At 33.8% G+C, this 21,915-nt stretch overlaps 1 long non-coding RNA gene across 10 annotated transcripts in view; it reads right to left on the bottom strand.

Moving 5' to 3' along the window:
• LOC108191741 (uncharacterized) overlaps positions 1–21,915 on the bottom strand; it is a 218,731-nt gene that overhangs the window by 14,050 nt on the left and 182,766 nt on the right. For 6 of the 10 annotated variants that reach the window (XR_012388133.1, XR_012388132.1, XR_012388135.1 and 3 more), the window contains 3 exons: positions 19,447–19,539; positions 17,545–17,598; positions 12,023–12,421 (listed from right to left, as the gene is read on the bottom strand). This is a non-coding gene — a long non-coding RNA (uncharacterized lncRNA). Of the gene's footprint in view, positions 1–7,131; positions 7,392–8,202; positions 9,137–10,690; positions 10,803–12,022; positions 12,422–17,544; positions 17,599–19,446; positions 20,580–21,915 lie in introns of those variants that run through there. The other 4 variants (XR_012388141.1, XR_012388139.1, XR_012388138.1 and 1 more) reach the window with 4 other exon arrangements.

Below are 21,915 nucleotides of genomic sequence, written 5' to 3'. Positions count from 1 at the left end.
ATGAACAGATGGATGGAATAAACAGAACAATAAATGTATGGATGGGTAGACAGATAGACTAACAGAACAATGAATATAGATGATGAATGGATGGATGGAACAATAGTAGACAGACGGACAGACAGAGTGATATATACTGTAGATGACAGACAGACAGACAGACAGACAGACAGACAGACAGACAGACAGACAGACAGACAGATAGATAGATAGATAGATAGATAGATAGATAGATAGATAGATAGATAGATAGATAGATAGATAGATAGATAGCACAAATGCTAACATGTTTCCAGTACGGTTTAGCATGTTGTTAACATGTTTCCAGTCTGGATTGACATGTTCTTAGCATGATTCCAGTACAGATTAGCATGTTGTTAGCATGTTTCCAGTTTGAATTTGCATGTTTGCTCACATTTTCAGTATGAATTAGTGTGTTTTCTAGCATGTTTTCAGTATGGATTAGCACGTTGCTAGCATGTTTCCACGATTTAACATGATTTCTCTCCATTTAACTAATGTGTTTGTAAGTAACAAGTCTCCATAATATACTGTATAGCCAAAACTCAATTTAACATCCTACCTCATTAATTAAATACTACAGATTAAATAAATATGTCCTTATGTTTTGATTGTTACATATTTCACATATTAAGACTGTCAAATTCTAGCAGTGCCCAGGTTACAATATTAATATTGGTCATTATGTTTCCACTGTAACCTAAATCTTTTCGAAATGTGCTAAAAGGAAGTTATCCCAAATGGTAATTATATACGTTTCCATCAAGTTTTTAAAGCAGCCGACTGTAGAATTGGTAACCTAGTCACCAACAGTATTCAAAGCAATTCATGATCATTGGTCACTTGGGTGCAATGTTTGCTACTTTACTCAGCAAATGTGTAAAGGGATTTTTATTTGTTTATTATTATTTTATACTTTTTATTCCACACATAAGGCTTCATTTAAACAGTACAAATGTAATGTGCCCTATTTTGGTTTGGCAATTTTTGCAGGAAAATGAAGTGATCTGTGCCAGAGACTCTTTGGAGATCCAAGCGTCCCATCAACAGTAGCAAAGGATGGCCCATAAACCCAGCGGTCTCCACTCGAGTTTCCATCTGCTAAATTGTGGTTCGGTTAAATAAACAACGGGTTCTTTTTCCAGCAAGTACGTTTATCGCTTGACATTTCCTCTTGTGAAATGGTCACAGCAGAACATAACAACAGTATATGCTGAGTTTGCAAGAGTTGCACACTGGAGAAACTATCAGGAGAGAAATGAGGTCAGGATTGTGTATTGAACTACATTAGACACTAAGAAAAAAAAAACTGATTTCAAGATATATTAACAGAATCCAGGATGTGCCATTTGGTAGCATATACAATTATTTTTGCTCATCCATTAGTTTGCATAGACGGAGGTGACTACCATAACTGGGATATGAGCAAAAATACTCAAAAGCAGAAATTTCCTAAGCACTGAAAGTAAAAAAAAAAAAAACTTTTCTATATATATATATATATATATATATATATATATATATATATATATATATATATATATATATATATATATATATATATATACATACATACACACACAGTTGAAGTCAAAATTATTATTAGCCCCCCTGAATTATTAGCTCCTGTTTATTTTTTTTCCCCAATTTCTGTGTAACAGAGAGAATATTTCTTTAACAAATTTCTAAACATAACAGTTTTATTAACTGATTTATTTTATCTTTGCCATGATGACAGTAAATAATATTTTACTAGATATTTTTCAAGACACTTCTGTACAGCTTAAAGCTTAAAGTGACATTTAAAGGCTTAATTAGGTTAACTAGACAGGTTAGGGTAATTAGGCAAGTTACTGTATAAAGATGGTTTGTTCTGTATATAGGAAAAAATATATAGCTTAAAGGGGCTACTAATATTGACCTTAAAATGGCTTTTTAAAAATTAAAAACTCTGTTATTCTAGCCAAAATAAAACAAATAAGACATTCTTCAAAAGAAAAAAATATCAGACATACTGTGAAAATTTCCTTGCTCTGTTAAACATCATTTGGGAAATATTTTAAAAAGGAAAAGGAGAAAAAAAAAAGGAGAGGGTAATAATTCTGACTTCAACTGTACATCATGATTATTAAATGCCAATTTTTAGTAGTATTACAAACTTATTAAAAGTCAAGTAATTTTTGTGAAAATAGAACATCAAAATAGGTAAAACGTTGCATTCTTTAATGTAACATTTGTAAATAAATAAATATTCATTATACACATTATGCCCTTATTGCTGACAATTATGCTTAAACTTTGTGGAAAGTGAAAAAAAAACACACAATTAAGAAATGTATTGTTTTTTGTATATATTTAAAAGTTTAACTACAAAACAAGCAATAGCAGAAGCAATGCAGACTTGTTAACCTACAGATTCTTTACAATTTCCCCCTCATTTACAGTACAGATTCAGGACTCATCCTTAGCATCTCACTTTCACTGAATCAGTTTTCAGTTTATGCAATATTCCTTTTAAATTGTAGTTAGCAAGGCAGGTTAAGGTAATTAAGAAAGTTGTATTGCATTGTATAATAATGGTTTGCTCTGTAGACTATCGAAAAAATACATAGCTTAAAGGGGCTAATAATTGACCTTAAATAGTTAAAAAAAAAATAAAAAACTAAATAAATAAAAACTAAAAAAATACAAATAAACAAGACTTTCTCCAGGAAAAAAAAAAGAAATATATGTATGTATGTATGTATGTATATATATATATATATATATATATATATATATATATATATATATATATATATATATATAAAAATTGTCAGACATAATGTGAAACATACTGTGTCCTTTCTCCTTTTGAATTGGCTCATCATATCCCACTGACACCATTTAGATTTAAAAATGCAAGCATTTTAAGACTGGCTATGACAAACGTTTTTATTTAGTTTAAGAACAGAGATGCACATATTTCTCTATAATTAAATATTTTTTTAAGATGATAATTTTTAAAACAATGTTTCTGGCTGACAAAATGTTTTTCTAACGTTCCCATTATTGAACTGAACATTGTTTACAAAGATACCAGAGCACAGGGAGGAAACCCACACCAACACTGGGAGAACATTCAAATTCACACTGAAATGCCAACTGGCCCAGCTGGGGCTCGAACCTGCGACCTTCTTGCTGTGAGATGACAGTGCCAACCACTGAGTTATACCAAGTTATACATATAAAATAGAATAATACTATTTACTTCCCTTTTAAAAACTGCTAAAAGTTTAGAAAACTGAAAGCAATAATGTTGACCTCTCTCTCGCTCTCCCTTTCTCTCTCTCCCTAAATTGGTGTGTTTGTTAAAGCTAAAGTAACAGAGAGCTGAGTGTGCAGAACTGGTCTCCGGAAATCAGGAAATTATATATTAAGTGGTAATATATCCTAAAAAAAAAATATCTCATCCGGTGCAGTGTTTGTCCAAGATCTGTTCGGTCTAAAAAGGCAAATTAAACCCAGATGTCAATTGTATTTATTTGGACTGATTCATATGGGAAGTTGTGGGTTAGCAGTGCTTTTGGCAAGGCTGATTATTATTATTGCTCATATTTATATATAGTTTACCCAAAAATGAAATATTGCTCTTTATTTACTCACTCTCAGTCCATTTACAGTCAGTGATTCATATTATTCAAGCTGTAGCTATACTGGCACTTTGAGAAAAAAAAAAAAAGCATGCTTGTCTTGATTTTGTGGAATCAGATGTAAGCTTTGTTTACAACTTTTTATTTTTAGATTTCTTTTAGATTTAGATTTGCAGATTTTATTTTAAATGTAGCTTAATGTGTGTTTATTTATTTTTTGTTGGCTAAATGTCTTTTTTACATGAAGTTAAACAAATATATATATATATATATATATATATATATATATATATATATATATATATATATATATATATATATATATATATATAATTTAAATAACCAAATGTTTTTTTAAGTATTTATTTTATAGTTAGCATTTATAAACTATTTCCACAATTTTTATGTTTAGTTAATTTCTTGCTTCTAAATATAACTTTTTAAAAATTACTTTTGTTGATTTTTATTCACCTTTAAAGTTGGCCTAAACTCGACCCCAGTAATAATAATATTAGCTGGATTTGTTTATCATTCCAGTCAAACAGTAGCCATTCTGAACTTTAACTTGATTAAAAAAAAAAATCTTAAAGTGTTTATTAGTATATTTTATACAAACTTATGTTTTCTTAACCAAACCCAGGCAAAGATATTTGTCAACCTTTTTTTTTTTTTGCATTTGTACAGATTGCATTTGTACGCAAGTCATGTGACATAACCGAGCAGCAACTGACACTTGAATCTTTGATGCGACATCATCATCATCAACGTGATGGGTCCAAACGAGCTGGAAGAGAAAGCAGGCAGCAGCGTCATTGTCGCAAAATATTGAACATATGTTCAAAAAGACTGCCAAAAAGGGTAAGGCTAACATTACTTCCTAATGAGAATCTGTCCGTAATCATCAGGTTCTAGGCTAAGTTGCCGCATTAGCCATGCCATATATATATATATATATATATATATATATATATATATATATATATATATATATATATATATATATATATATATATATATATATTGGCATTATTGATTGTGTATTTAACCTCCTTTCCCTATTTTTTGACTACTATGCCATTACAATTTTGGAAAATAACTGTCCGAAGAAGGCTTTAATACCTAACAGAGTCATCAGCCGTCAGCTGTCACTTCACAGCAAAATGCGCTAATCGCGTTACGTCTGTGTTTTTGAGGCTGTTTACACCTGGTCTCTTCATTCGTTTTATTCTGATCGGATATAAATAAAAGTTAAAATAGTTATCAATATTGTGCATATTGATTATCACAACATACTGCATTATTAAATATCAATATATATGTCTAACTTTACGGGAAGTCCCCATAAAAAAAATAAAAAAATAAAAAAAAATTTGCACATGATCTTAAGTAAATGAGTTAATAACTTGACAAAATAGTCATTTCTGCAAAAAGGTAATCCAGCACAAAATATTTCATAAAATGTGACCAAAATACTGTATTTAAACTTCTTAATCAAATACAAAATGTGGGAAAAAATGCAAAAAAGGGTCCACTTTTAGAGAAAAAGAACCCCCCTTTCACTAGGCAGGCTACAGACCTGCATTCACTACAGCCAACTTAGCTTATCCAATTCACTTACAACGGATGTCTAGCTGTAGGGGAAACTGGACTACAAACATTTCAAAATCAAACCAATATATTCTGCATTGGCATATTTGAAAGTTTGTACATTGTGTTATATTAATAAAATTCATTTATTTTCCTTTGGCTTAGTCCCTTATTTATCAGGGGTCGCCACAGCGGAATGAACCGCCAATTCCGGCAAATGTTTTACGCAGCAGATGCCTTTCCAGCCACAAACCAGTAATGGGAAACACCCAAATATTCTCATTTACACACACTCATACGGCTAATTCAGTTTATCCAATTCACTTACAGCGCATGTCTTTGGACTGTGGGGGAAACCGGAGCACCCAGAGGAAACCCACATCGACACCGGGAGAACATGCAAACTCCACAAAGAAATTCCAACTGGATCAGCCCACTCGAACCAGAGCCCTAATCACTGAGCCACCATGCCGCCCCATATTAATAACATAAAATAATAAAATACCATTTTACTGTAGTCTTTACAGTAATTTTCTCTAATTTCTGAATTTTCATGTCTGAGAAAGGACAAGTTCTGCTCTGTCAAACAGCTCCATCTCCTTCCGTCTGTGACAATACAAATGTCTCCACTAAGATCCTGGATCTCTGACAAACAAAGCATTGCACTGGCCTTACAGAGAGGTCATGACAGAGCAGCTCTTTCCCCTGCTGGTGCGCCACTGCATGCTCTTCAGTTTGATGCACATAATTCAACTTCATTTGATCTGCTCTAAAAAGGCTCTTTCTTGTCCGCATTCTTTCCATCTACTTTTATCACAGCGAAGCATATCTAATTCTAAATGGTATTTACCAAAGGAATACGTTCATACATAATTTGACAGACATTATTTAAAAAAAGGATGGCTGCTCGTTTATTTGGGCAAAGCTGAACAGAAAAGACTTGAACTTGAAGACGGTGGATGTGAGTTTGACTGAGATCAGTGTAGGATGATGGTATGATCTCAATGTCTCCGGTAGGAGGATTAGTGGGCAGAACAATATGGCTGCTCTATTGTTTTTTTTGGGATCGTTGGTTGATTGTCAGAGTTTAGAAGGTACTGTACTGTGAGGATTGTTGAAATGTGACCACTCAGAAATTGAGAAAGCCAGAAATACATTAAGAATGTGTTGCTTAAGTTTCTGTTTTGTGAATTCTTTCATTGTTTCAGAAGAGTGGACTGGCCATTTGTGGTACTGCTGTGATTTAAGTCAGCTTTATCAGGTCTTGCTGTATGTCAGAGTAGCACAAGAGTTCATCCGAGGTTACAGAGACTCACAACACACTGACGTAATCTACAGTCACCTCATTTGCTGTAGATATGGTGTAGTCAGAAGACTGCCTTCTAAATGCAGTCAATTATTTAGGTATTTGCATTTAAAAAAAAAAATAAAATAAAAAAAAAAAATAAAATATATATATATATATATATATATATATATATATATATATATATATATATATATATATATATATATATATATATATATAGCAGTAGGTAGTGCTGTTGCCTCACAGCAAGAAGGTTGCTGGTTCGAACCTCGGCTCAGTTGGCTGTACTTTGTGGACTTTGCATGTTCTCCCTGCCTTCGCGTGGGTTTCCTCCGGGTGCTCCGGTTCCCCCCACAGTCCAAAGACATGCGGTACACGTGAATTGGGTAGGCTAAATTGTCCGTAGTGTGTGTGTGTGTGGATGTTTCCCAGAGATGGGTTGTAACTGGAAAGGCATCTGCTGCGTAAAAACTTGCTGGATAAGTTGGCAGTTCATTCCGCTGTGGCGACCCCGGATTAATAAAGGGACTGAGCCGACAAGATAATGAATGAATGAATATATATATGGTTTTTTTTTTCTCACCTCACAGCAAGAAAGTCGCTGCTTCGAGCCCTGGCCGATCAGTTGGCATTTTTGTGAGGAGTTTGCCTGCTCTCCTCGTGTCCACATCAGTTTCCCCACAGTCCAAAGACATGCGCCATAGGTGAATTACATAAACTAAATTGGACGTAGTATATGTGTGTCAATGCAAGAGTGTATTGGTGTTTTCCCAGTGTTGGGTTGCAACTGGAAGGTCATCCGCTGCGTAAACATAAGTTGGTTCATTCCGTTGTGGTGACCCCTGATGAATAAAGGGAATAAGCCAGAAAGAAAATGAATGTATAAATTAATTTTTACATCATGAAGCCTTGATTACTTGACATGTTTTATAGCTAGAGAAAATTATACTGTATAAAGTCAAATACATGGTTAAAAACATCTGAATGTTACTATGTTACTACATGGTACAAACCATGAAAGAAATGTCTAGATTTTACAGAAAACTATCATATATTTAATTCATTTATTGTGTTAATACACCAGTGTTTTGATGTACAAACAGCTACCTTCATTCATTCATTTATTTAACTAAATTTAATTGAATTGACCAACTTTTTACAGTAAAATATACTAACTTTGAGGAAACAGTGATTTTCTTTTTTCTAGTTTTTTCTTAAATAAAAACAATCTGTTTAAAATAAAATATTGCAGCATTTTGTAGTCTTTGTTGTAGACAAAAAAAAAAAAAAGTCATCCAGGTTTGGAGTGACACATGGGTGGGTAAATGTAAGTGTTTTCTCTTTTTGGGGTAAAAATGAAATCAATTCAACTATATTTATGCATTTTCCAGACACTTCTATCCAAATGACCCTGCATTTAAGAAACACATTTTTAACACTTCTTCCATAGTCTGGGATTTAAACCAATTAAACTTGTATTTTTAAAGATTATCTTTATAATATATATATATATATATATATATATATATATATATATATATATATATATATATATATATATATATATATATATATATATAAAGATAATTATCCTCACACTGTGGAAGGTTTTAAGTCTCGATTGAAATGTACCATTTAAGAGATTTCAGAGTCGATTAGAGGGATCAGATTTTAATGTTGAAACATTGCTGAATATTGTTGTGAAGAAAGAAGTGTCTGTAGAATTGTCTGTGTTATTTTATGCTCGAAACATTTCAATCACAAAATGATTGAAATTGAAATGTTGTTCAAATGTGCTATTGACCTTATTCTTCACGTACAAGCAGGAGCAGCCATTGGAATCTTTTTGGCTCGAGACTTCAGTCTCATTCACTTCTATTGACTTTAGACGTTAAAAACAGCTTGATAAGCTTCTTGATGTTGCAAACTGACGTTACTCTATTATATTATTCTACGTTATGTATAGTCATGAACACACTTGTTTGTAAAGCAAGTAGTTTGACTGTTTTCTGCCGTTAATTATTCCTTGTCATTTCTCCCATAGGAAATTCAATCAAAAGTTCTAAAACAATGGCGAAAAAAAAGAGTGCACTTATGCATTGTAGAATAAAGTCTACAGCAATAAAATCTGCATTGTATCATACTTATGTTGACTTTATTGCTCTAGCTTAAGCAAGCTTACTTGTTCTTGGCATGCAGCTACTGTACTTGCAAGAGCATCTGATGTGTCTTGGATGAGAGTGTTTCATAGACAGCAGAAATGTGGAATGGGCTTCAGTAGAGCTGGCAGTCCAGTGTACAGTAATGCCATACAGGGGCAAGCACTGCTGACCCGGGAGAGAAGACTCCTCCTGAACGCTCTCCTCCATAGATGGACTGAAGCCTGCAGCTGTTTCTCAGGGCAGGAGCTCCTCTGCATTTCAGCAGCTCATTAAAATACGGCCATGATTACGCCTCTGCTTTCCCAGGACGAGCTTCAGCCGGGAGCTCCATCGTGGGAGGCCCGACTCGTGATGGGCACGTGGAAGAAGAACGGCAGACCAACAAGTGAAGCTTCACCGCAGCAGTTACTGTTTCACTCCATGGGCTGAACGAGGAGAACCACACAGGGAGAAAGGGAGGGAAAGAATAACAAGGAGGAATTTTAGCACTGCTCAGGCTGAATGACTTTACTGTTGTACTACATGACTCTCGTTGGTTTAGCGCTGATCTCTGTGGCATTAGACCAGCATTATTGTGCAATTCACCAAACTAAAATGTGCAGTGCCCTCTATTTATATTGAAATTCAATTATTTTGGATGACAATATGTGGTCGAAATACAACTATATGAAAATCTAAAATGAGGGATCAAAAACAAAAAAAATCTAAATCTTGAGATAATTACCTTAAAAGATGTGCCAATTAGGGATGCACCAATATCATTTTTTTGGAACCGATCCAATACAAAAATGTTTAGTATTGTTCAATACAGATCTAATCCTGGGCCAATTTTTTTCTATTTTTTTTTTTTCTATATTAGGCTAAATAATTGTTTTGTTAATGACAATGCATATTGCCCCCGTCAGTTTCACTTTTGTTAATTTAATTAACTACTCTGACTAAAATGAGCCAGGCTTTGCAAACTATTCGCAGCACTGAAAGTATTCACCTCAGAAAAAATAAACTTGCTGGAAGGAGGAGAGAACAGAATGTGAGAAGCGGCGCACATCGCGTCTGTGCAGCCATTACGTGAATAAAGTGATTGCCACATCACTGAGACACTGCGTGCAGCCCTCCGGTCTCTGCGGACACTTCCAAAACCAAGCAGGTTAAAGGGAGGAAATCAGTGTGTCGAGGCTCTGTCCAATATAGTATTGAGCCTTTTCTAATTTAAAATTTCAGGTAAGCCTACTTTGCGTGTGAAGATAACCGTGTAATAATTCTCTCTACTCCTGTGTAGCGAATGTGATCTGCTGATCTAACAGACACAGCGCAACATGATTTAGAAGCAGCAATGAACTCCTTGTTGCAGGTCAAAATGAACCCATTTAATGCAAAACTAAATGCATTTCTCAACTAATTATTTAAATAAGAACAAATAGTCATGGGGAAAGTTTTTTGTGTTGTCATAGACGAACAAGACACGCAGTTTAAATTAAATTGTGAATGAATTGAGAATGATTGACAGGCACAGCAGAGAGAAGTGCTGAACTGAACATGAATTTAAGCACTTGAATATTTATCTGTACTTCACATTAAACTATTAAATGGCTTTAGAACATTTGGGATATAGTAGGCCTACATGACAGCTTTCTAGTGCCATATAATACGCTACCTTCGTGGCTTTTGTTAGCTAATAAATTACACTGAATAGAGCGCACACGCAAGATCAGATTTGGATCAGTTCCAGCTGGCTGATAACCAATCCAGCAAAAATATGTGGTATTGAACCAATATTCGATTCAAGTATCGGGATCGGTGCATCCCTAAGGCTAATTAAGGGTTTACTAAATAAAATTGAGTTTTGAGAAATTTAGAGCAAAGATTTTATAAAACAATTGATGGAACATGATCTACATTCTAATCATTGTTACTCATAAGCTTTTGATCAAAAGTAAACTGTTAGTGTGAAATCAGGTTGTCTAAGATGTTGTCCATACATTAGTAGGGTGTCCAGCACAGCCACTCATCACGTTCTTGTAAGGTTTGCGTTCACATGCTGGAGCTCTGCATTCTCAGCTGTTGGCTTTCTGTCTGTCGGCACATTACGAGCTGAAAGCACATGGGTAAAGATGGGCCTCTGAATTATCTCACAACCTGACAGGAGCGATGTTTATGTTTATAATTAGCATTTGTATCATTTAGTTACACACCCTATTTACTTTTTAAAAAACAATTATTGTTTTTATTATATCCATTTTAATCATCACAATTTCTTCCCTCCAAAAAAAAAAAAAAACTGAAATGTTGCATAATTTCACCTGGTGAGGAAATATATAGTTAAGTTGAGATCGGTCTTTAAAAATCATCTTCATTATTATTACTATAATCATTTTTACTGCAATTACTATAGCAATGTCTTTATTCTCCATGTCCACCTGGGGATACTCAAGAGAGCGCCATTGATGTAATCCAAGACCTGTGAAAAGATAATGCCAACCATCGAGGACCTCAAGGACAACACATGCAAAGTGATGATGCCAACCATAGAGGACTTCTAGAGGTCTCCATAATCCTGGACCAGGCTGTATCCTGATCAGATGCTGTGGCGGTCATAGAGGAGTGGAGAGCATGAAACAAACAAGTCTTCACATTGATCCTGTGAGCCTGTACACCCAATGGTGACCTACTCACGCCTGCAGCTTCTCCACGATGGACGTCAAGTGTTCTCTAGCCTCCAATGCAAAGACTGCAGCTCTGTACAAAAAGTTCGGCCAGAGGAGAAATGGTCATGCCCAACAGAGCCTGGTTCTCTTGAGGTTTTTTCCTTCACTGTCGTCAATTGGTGAAGTTGGTTGTTTGCCACTGACTTGTAGAGCTGCACATTGATGGATTTGCTCTTCAGTGTTTGGACTTTTAGCAGTGAAAATTAAACCACTGAACTAAACTAAACTGAACTTAAAATCTGAAAACTGGACTAACAGTTTCAGTTTCAATGTATTAGAACTTCTATGTTAAGCTGCTTTGACACAATCTACATTATAAATGTGCTATAGAAATAAAGATGAATTTAATTGAAATAATGATTATTGTTGTTGTCGTTTTTTGTTGCAATTATTTTTTATTATCATTATTACTTTTATCAGTTTTTAAATATTAATAATATCCATCATATCAATATTATTTTTTTTATATTTTATAGTTTTTTTTTTTTTTTTTTACAAAAAATAAATACCTATTTTGTTGTCATGTTTGTAATTCATCAAAATGATCAACATTTTAGTTTTCACATTTTTATTTTAACGAAAAGTCAAAAACGGTAGTCAACGAATTAAATAAATAATTGATGTTTAATTATTTTAACTGGAAGTTTGGCCAGAAACACAAACCAAAAGCACTTGGCAATTCTCCTTCTGACTTATGATGGATGAAATGTGTTGTGTTACAGTAGTCTCCAATGTTCCATCTGTCCATCACAAACATTCATCCTTCACTGTCCAGTCTCCTCAGAGAAAGCCGTATCAGGACAGGATACAGAGACAAACCACTGTGCTCATAAACCAACCCAAATTTCTGTCCTCCTCCTCCTGAAAGAGATGCTCTGTTCTCCACCGGGCAGCAAATAGAGAAGGAAAAAGACAATTCTCCAGCAGAGACGCATGGCATTTCTCAATCTGAGGGGGAGGATGGATGGATGGATGAAAGACTGAAGAAACTGGAAAACTGTCACCCTGCAAAACAGAGACAGGCTTTAGTGTTTTGTTCCTGTAACAAACCACAGAGATGGACATTCCAGACCTTTTGTTGTTTTGGGTTTGTTTTTGACCATAGCTGAAGAATGCAAAAGCAGGGCTGGCGGGTTTCACACTGAACTCAAGCTTCGCAGACAACTGATGTCTGTTTTCTGTTTGAGAGATATTTGAAGTAGAAGAAAAAAGGAATTTTATTCATATACTTCATGGAAATGCTCTGGCTTGGGGCAACACATGTGCATCTGTACTGTATATATGGGTCAAATATCACTTCAAAAACAACAGCAAGAACAGAAGTGTTTTTAATGTTAAATGTATTGAATATTAAAGTCTTTATTATGATTTATAGATATGTTAAACTTTTTGATTTAGTGGCTAAGTCATATTAAATTGTAATCTCATTTGTAAAATTTAGTACAATTTGCTTATCCCCCAATGATGACTGGGTTTAGGGGTGTGGTTTGGTGCCACGTCTCCTTTTAAAAATCATACATTTTCCTACATGAGCTCATACCGTAAAATAGTTAAGTTTCCTCGTGAGATCAGGCTGGAAATAAATGCTGCAGTATTGTATTTAATTTTTTTTTAGGTTAATACATACAGTTGAACTCAGAATTATTAGCCCCCCTGCATTATTAGACCCCTTGTTTGTTTACTTTTTTTTCACAATTTCTGTTTATTGGAGAGATTTTTTTTCAATCCATTTCTAAACAGAATAGTTTTAATAAATCATTTCTAATAACTGATTTATTTTATCTTTGTCATGATGACTACATAATATTTTAGATATTTTATATAGATATCAAGACACTTTTATCCAGCTTAAATTGACATTAAAGGCTTAACTACGTTAATTAGGTTAACTAGGCAGGTTATGGTTATGGGCTAATAATTTTGACCTTAAAATGTTATTTTATTAAAACTTTTTTTTTTTTTTTTTATTAAAATGACTTTTATTCTAGCCGAAATAAAACAAATTTCCTTGCTCTGTTAAACATCGTTTGGAAAATATTAAAAAAATAAATAAATCAAAGGGGGGCTAATAATTCTGACTTCAACTGTATGTGTTTTTAAAAGTGTCATTTATTTCTGTGATGACCAAGCTAAATTTCTGCTCCAGTCTTCCGAAATAATCAATCAGAAATTTACAAGAAATTTACACTTATTTTATCTATAATTTTTAAGGCAATATATATATATATATATATATATATATATATATATATATATATATATATATATATATATATATCCTCACCTGATTAACACATGGTTGACACACACTGGGCTCTATAGGGTGTGTCAGGGGGCTAATTTGAGACCATGCTCGTAAATTCACTTGGAACCATTAACTTGCGACCTTCTGAAACATACATGTCAGAAGGGCTTTGGTGGATGTTAAACTACACACTTAGCAGTTCACCCAAAAATGTAATTTACTCATTCTCAAGTGGTTTAAAACTTTTATGTGTTTCTTTTGTATCTGTTAAACACAAAAGAAGATATTCTGAAGAAAATCTGTAACCATTGACTTCCACAGTGTCTGTTTATCCTACTATAGAAGTTAATAGTTACAGGTTTTCAGCTTACTTCGAAATATCTTTTTTTTTAGAAGAAATACACTCAAAGTGAGAAAATAGTTGGAAAGTTTCATTTCTGGGTAAACTATCCCTCTAAGTCCTTTATAGGTTTCTGTTGAGGTAAAGTGAGAGTTTTCTTCTCAGACTCATTTGTACTGTAATTTGACATGAACTGCCAGTTTATATTTGTTTTGGGATTTGATCTGGGCAGTTGTCCATCCATGTGTGGATGGAGAGCGAGCTGTTGCAGCAGACTGATTCACTGAGCCATGCACGACCACAGTTTAACAGTACATCCCCATGGCGTTTCAGAACTAACTAGAGTAGTTTTGATCAGTCAAATGAGGCCGCAGCTCTGCACAGTCTTGCTCTGACCCAAATCAAACAGAGCTGATCCAACTAATCAAGGTGTTAAAAATTACTAGGCTATGCTCGAAATTGCCTACTCCACAGTAGGTACTGCATTTGAACTTAAATGTACTTGACCGTTAGAAAAGTATGCTCTATACAGTATGAATGTGAGCAGTATAAATGGAACTTGCATGTAGTACATCCGCCATTTTGTCATGATCACGTAACCTACCCTCGTGAGTTGCATCGCTTCACTTCCATTCATGAATTCTCTCGCAGGCCATCATGGGATACACACTTCAGAATCTCGCCTGGAAGTAATAGGTCATCCAGGTACTTCTCATGTACGGATTTTCAAATTCTATGAATTCAGACATACCACTCAGCTCGCGTACTGATTACTGGTACAATACATAGAATGGAAGTATGCAATTTCGGACGCAGCACTAGTGTCTAGTAGTAATCAACACTTTGATTAGTTGGAACATCTTGATTAATTGGTTTAACTGTCTTTGATTAGGGTTGGAGCAGAGCTGCAATCCCCCGGGAATTGAGTTTGAGACATACAGCATGGTTTGCAGAATTTGACCTCCTTTACTTTTGGCCAGTAGTTTCTCAACTGGTTTAGCTTTAGGTCTGACTGCTTAGTCAAATACTCAAATAACTGATTCAAAGTCGCAATGAAATTTAAATCTGCTTCTCTTATTTTATATATTAGTAGTGCTTGTTATAAATGATGCATCTGTGCACTTGTAACCTCGTAACCATTTATCAAATACCATCCACTTGATAAGTCATGACTTGCAATACACTGTTTCCGGGTCTTAGCTGCTTCTCATTTGAATTGAGAAAATATTTGCTTTTGTTATATAAAATTGTGGTGTGAACTAGTCTCTGGACATGCTGCATCACGGACTCTAATATTTTAACAATTTATTAAAAAAAATGTATCCCTTTCAGGCCTTCTGGTTTATATATATATATATATATATATATATATATATATATATAGATAGATAGATAGATAGATAGATAGATAGATAGATAGATAGATAGATAGATAGATAGATAGATAGATAGATAGATAGATAGATAGATAGATAGATAGATAGATAGATAGATAGATAGATAGATAGATAGATAGATCGTAAATTTTTCCTGCTATCCTCGAAATTACTTTTTTTTTCTGGTCACATGGAATTAATTTAGGGAGGAGCTATCAGGGCGTGTTTCGTTTTTGTCCAGTCATCAATATTTCTATATTTTCATTTTATCCCCCAGTAACGGTTTGATTTAGGAGTGTGGCTTGGTGCCATGTGGCTTGCCTCTTCAAAGCAGGTCTCGGTACACTTTTTGGTATGCTTTTGGTGCACACTCGAGTGCAATTGCTACATTCACACCAGCCCAAACAAACCGCACCAAAAAGGAAAACAAACTCTTCAACCAAACTAAATAAGGCAGGTGTGAAAGCACCCTAAAACTTTCAGGTTTAAATCTTGTTTGGCTGGCATCTTTCATTTAAATGAATTTTCCTTCGACTTAGTCCCTTTTTTCATCAGTGGTCACCACAGCGAAACGAACCACAAACTTATATGTTTTACGCAGCGAAAGGCCTTCTAGCTACAACCCAGTACTGGTAGACACTCAAACACTTTCACATTCACACACATACACTACAGTCAATTTAGTTTATTCAATTCACCTACGCATGTCTTTGGACTGTGGGGGAAACCGGAGCATGTGAACAGGGGGAGATCATGCAAACTCCACACAGAAATACCAACTGACCCAGTCGAGACTTGAACCAGCGACCCTCGTGCTGTTAGGTGATCGTGCTAACCACTGAACCACTGTGTAGCCACACATTGTATGGTGTTTAAGAATTAGGTTTGGGGTATATTAAGTATAGAAAGTGATCTTTTGTAGATGTTCAAATGCATTCAGCCTTAGTTCACTGTAAATAGCTCAGAGGCCACTGGTTATAGTTAAGAATTGTTGTGGTTTAATATGTTTTGTGAAGCAAGTTAAAATTGTTTAATGAATAGGTTTAAATAGGTTTAAATAGGTTGCATATTAATTCAGGAGAAAAAATGTTTAAAAAAGCAACAAAAAAAGCAACAAAACTGCAATAAATATGACAGTAAAATGTGCGTTTGTATTAGCTATAATATGCTGTTGGGAAGCTGTATGCTTTCCAGATGTGGCGTTACATTTGAATGATTCATCCGCAGACATTTTGGTGCTTTCCATGAGTTATGATGAAGGTATTGCACAGTTCATTCCCAAAGCATGTGGCCAGAATTACTCACATTTACACATCAAATAGTTTTCTTATGTACTCAGAGCATGTCCGTTTGGGAGATGGTCCACACCCCGTCCACAGTCACACAGTCCAGCTCAATAGAGAAAACGCCCACTGAGTTCTGCTGCTGAGTCAGGACACATAACCTGCTGCCCTCATGACAAATACAAGCTACTATAACATCCTACAGCATTAAATCATGAATTCATTCAAATTTGCTAGAAACATCCTAAAAGAATTAGGGTGATTGTTTTTTTCTTTCTTTTTAATTGCATGGATTACTCCCAACCTTTAAAGCTTATAAGATATCATGCTAATATTATATTTGATGCTTAAGATATTACTCTAATTATCATCTTAATGGTTGCCTTCTGTTTCAGGATAGTAGGCATTATTTTCTGAATGGGTGTGGTGTTAAATTTAGGAAGTTAAAATGAATGAATTTGTACATTTTATAGCCGACTTGCAATTTGAAATTTAAAATCTGTTGACAAAAACGTAATACTTTTTTAGCTAAGCGATTCATTTGTGATCTGTAATGACCATAATATCAGTAAAAATAACAAAAAAGTCACCTCACAATAGTAACAACTATTCACATTTTACACTTATTGTTAACTATTTTCACATTATTTAACATTTTAAGTTCTAAAATATTTTGTTTTAAAGTTTCTTTGTTAACTTTTCTTACAGAATCAAGCTTATTAATTTGTATTTTGGCTAATATTGAAAACATGGAAGGCTTTCTGCTAAAATAATTATTATATAGCTGATTATATTTAATATTATTAATAAAAAAAACTTTACTGGACTGTTCTGTGGATTTAGCTACATAAAAACAGTTTAACTTCAACATGAAGTATTATTACCTTGAAACTGATATGGATGTCTCTTTTTATAGCTGATGATTCAGGTTCAGTTGTCTGATGGAGAGAAATAATTATTACACATCTTGTGGTCAACTTTAATCAAGTTACAATATTTGCAGACTGTTACGCTGATAACAGGGATGGCCAGTATTTATGATACATGTATTTTAAATATGTATTTTAAACACAAAATAGTGTTTTGTAATTTGTATTTGATAGGGTTTATAAAAATCGGTTAAAATTTTGTATCAAAAGACTTTAGTGTTGTATATTTTTTGTATTTTATAATACTGTAAAATACTTTAAAAGAAGTCTACATGATGACATCATAAAATGTGTCCTCTGATTGGTGCTTTCTCAGTTTGCCTAGGCTTGAGATTGAACAGAAAATTGATTAAGAAGGTCATCAGTACTTGGTTTATGAATGGAAATTATGCACACTAAAAAAAAAAAAAAAAAAAACTGATAGATAGGATGGGTAGATTTGAGCGCAAGTCAACAATCATAGAAAATAGTATGCTGCATGATTATAAGACCAGTAATATGTAATGGCAGTAGTGTACAATATACCATCATCAGCATGTTTGCTTAAGAAATTAACTAAAATAAAAATGTCAATCTTTAAGAACAGGACGAGGAGCTTCCAGAACATGATTATTGTCAGTATCTACCTGTGGAAATGCAGAGGAAACTTTAGAAATGTAAAACACCTAAAGATGGTGTACTGGTGCTCACTAAGGGGGTAAACTGAGACTCTTCCGGTTAAAGGAGAACTGAAAAACTCTTGGAAGAATGAGTAAACTGCACAAATAATAATAGTTTTGGATGGATTGCTGATGTAGATGCCAAGAAAATGAGACAATATAAAATGTAAGTCATTTAGTGGCAATACCTATTCTTAATTGGCTGTTTTAAATGACAGTAGTTGGTCTGCAGTATAGTTAATGAAGAGGAAAGATGTCAAAGTGGCAGTGGCACAATACAGTATTTTGGATACAAATATATAATAATACTCCAGACTTTGCAAAAACAAATAACTCAATTTTTTGAGATATCATGTTTTATGTTGTGCATTAAAGAGAATAATTGCAAAAAACATGATGTATTGAAATTACTAAAATGTCATGTTTTTACATTAAGTATTGAAGATTTAATTGCAACAATTTTTTTTTTTTTAATTATGAGGAAAAAATTCAAATAACATCTTTATATATCACCCTTTTAAAATATAAGACTGTTAAGAGATGGTGTCAATTTTACTGGCCATTCAATGAATAAAAACACAATTAAGAGATAGTGGTATTATATTCCAACTCATAAAATTACATGGCTTCTACAGTGATTAAGGAGATCATCTTCAAGACAGGACTTTCTTTATGAAATTTGTACAAGATTTATACTAAAATAAAAGAGAAACAAAAATGTATGAATACCTCATGTAGAGGTGAATGAATTGGAAGAGCAGCTGACTAAAACTTGCTCTGATAAATGTTGTTGCTGTCAAACACTAATGGTAAGAGGATTGATTCAATAGGCCTATTGATGGAAGGTTGTAAAAAATGTATGCTCCCTTGTAAAAGTATTTTGTAGTATTTTTAAAATACAAAATACATTTTATTTTGATACAATTGTGGCTGCTGCATTTTGTAGTTTATTTTAATACAAGTAAAACTGGTATTTTGTATTTCATTTTAAAATAAATTTCAATGTATTTTAGCCCATCCCTACTGATAAACATGCATTTCACACAAAATAGGGGACGTTTAGTTTTTTTTAGATTAATATATTATGAAAATCACATCGTTACAGAAACCCTTACTTCAGTGTTGTTGTTAACACATTCCCTAACATGATTGAGTACAAAACGTCAGACTTTATCATTAAACTAAAATTAACACTTACATTATCTTCTCTCTCGGTCCACGCTGTACAATCAAGTCCTGAATAAATTCGCCATGTTTTGTAACCTTGGCTTCTACTCCGCCATGGCCTTACCTGTAAGAACAGTAGTATAACCCATTTCAGGGGTGGCTATAATTGCAACTTACAGTCAATCAGCCCTATAAAAGACTATCTTTATAGTTACAGGTAAAATATTATAAAATTACTTCACCAACCTCAACACATCTTACTGAAACATTTTTGAAAAGCCTTTAAGTCTTCAATAGGAAGGTCAAACCCCTCAAACACCCCTGTAATTCACGCCCTGGTTAGTTACACATCACATAACTATTTTGAAATGCATGCGTCTTCTATAGCAGTGGTTCTCAAAGTGGGGGTCGGGACCCCCCGAGGGGTCGCAGGGCAATGAAGGGGGGTCGCCTGGTGATTTCCAAAAATCTATTTATTTTTATTAAACCATAAGAATTAACATATTTTATCCATTACTCTACTGAAAATAAAAATAGTAGTTTATGGTTACTATATACTATATAGTTACTATAGTACCTTATAGTTACTAGTTCTATTGGATTGCGCACCTCGGGTAATTACATTATATTAAAGGCAGCAATAGCGTCAGATGCATTTTGATTTTATAACATCAGGTTATACTTTCTGGCACATTTAAAGCACTGACACAAATTTAATAGGTGTGTCTGCGTCATTGCATTCAAGGTTTCTGTATTTGTAACCACCTCAGAGGATATTGGGGGTCGCGAGTCACTGGCATTGTTATTTTGGGGGTCGCGGACTGAAAAGTTTGGGAACCCCTGTTCTATAGTATGGTACATTGCACCAGGTAACTCAGATTATCCTGTCCTTCTGATCTCTCCTTGTGTTTATGTTTGTATGTGTATAATATTCTACTGTATGACTCACTTCTTCCACTGCTGGCTGAGCTCTATCGATTAAAAACAGAGTTACCGCCTGTCAGAGACCGCTTGTAGTAGTAACACACGCTGACCAGAGGGGGCAGAGTTCATACAAAAATCAAACACAGCATTGATTTCCAAGGTAAGATCGGTGTTCCTCATTTTAATACACTTTAAGGCGGAAGGGAAGTATCCAGGATGGAAACACCCAAATGCAACTCCAAAATATTATCTCTTCAGCATTTTATCTGCTGCAGTGTGATAAATCTGTTTTGAGGAGGAACATAAAAACATGACACTTAATGGAGGGGTATGCACACAAAATAGCAAGTATGTTAAAGGCCTGACATTAGATATTCGTCATAACTTGAGGAGCAGGTTTCATTGTAAATAAGACGAGTCGTGGGAAATCCTGTGCAGGTAATGGTAAACATGTTAATCCTTGCTAGAACTGTGAGTCAAGCCCATAAAGAACATGTAGAGGAACTAAGAGTAAGACCAAAGTGTTGGATATGGTAAACATAATCTATTACAGTAACTAAAAAAAAGCACCACTGATCAATTTTCAGTAATATTTTAATCATTACATTTTAAGCTTTGAGTTACAACGCATGTCAGAATTATTAGCCCCCCCCCCCCCCCCTTTTAATAACTGATTTATTTGATCTTTGCCATGATTACAGTAAATAATATTTGACTAGATATTTTTCAAGACACTTCTATACAGCCTTAAGTGACATTTAAAGGATCAACTAGTTTAATTAGGTTAACTAGGCAGGATATGGTAATTAGGCAAGTTATTGTATAATGATGGTTTGTCCTGTAGACTATCGAAAAGATATATAGCTTAAAGGGGCTAATGATTTTGTCCCTAAAAAAATTAAAAACTGCTTTTATTCTAGCCAAAATAAAACAAATAAGATTTACTTCAGAAAAAAAAAAAAAAAAAAAATATATATATATATATATATATATATATATATATATATATATATATATATATATATGTATATCAAACATACTGTGAACATTTCCTTACTCTGTTAAACATAATTTATAATTTAAATAAAAAAAAAAAATAACAGACTTCACAAAATAGAATATTGTAACTGTAGATATTGTATCTGTAAATATTGTTTCTGTAGATCTTATAAAGGTTTTTGCTGTCACTTTTGATCAACTTAATTTGTCCATCACATTTTCCATCATACATGTTCAGTTGAAGCAACCCAACAGTTTTCAGCTTTGATGAAAAAACTGAAAACTGCTGCAATTTTGCTGAAAATTTAGCTTTAAATCAAATAAATAAATAACATTTTAAATACAGTATACTAACATAAAAATATCCTCTTATTCTGTATTTAATGTGAATTTTAGGTAGCATTGCACAACATACTTCCTTCAAAACATTACTACTGCTACTTATAGCAGCTTAATAAAAAAGCATAACTGTTGATGAAATTACCAGCTGTAAAACATATTTTCATTATTTACTGATTGTCAGGTTGTTGCTACTGTTACTCCCCTGCAGCATGAATCATCATGATTTGATTCACAA

Source organism: Danio rerio, chromosome 12, assembly GCF_049306965.1.
Source record: "Danio rerio strain Tuebingen ecotype United States chromosome 12, GRCz12tu, whole genome shotgun sequence".
NCBI classification, from domain to species: domain Eukaryota; kingdom Metazoa; phylum Chordata; class Actinopteri; order Cypriniformes; family Danionidae; genus Danio; species Danio rerio.
The sequence above is the reverse complement of the archived record's forward strand: the minus strand, read 5'-3'. Positions and strand labels throughout refer to the sequence as shown.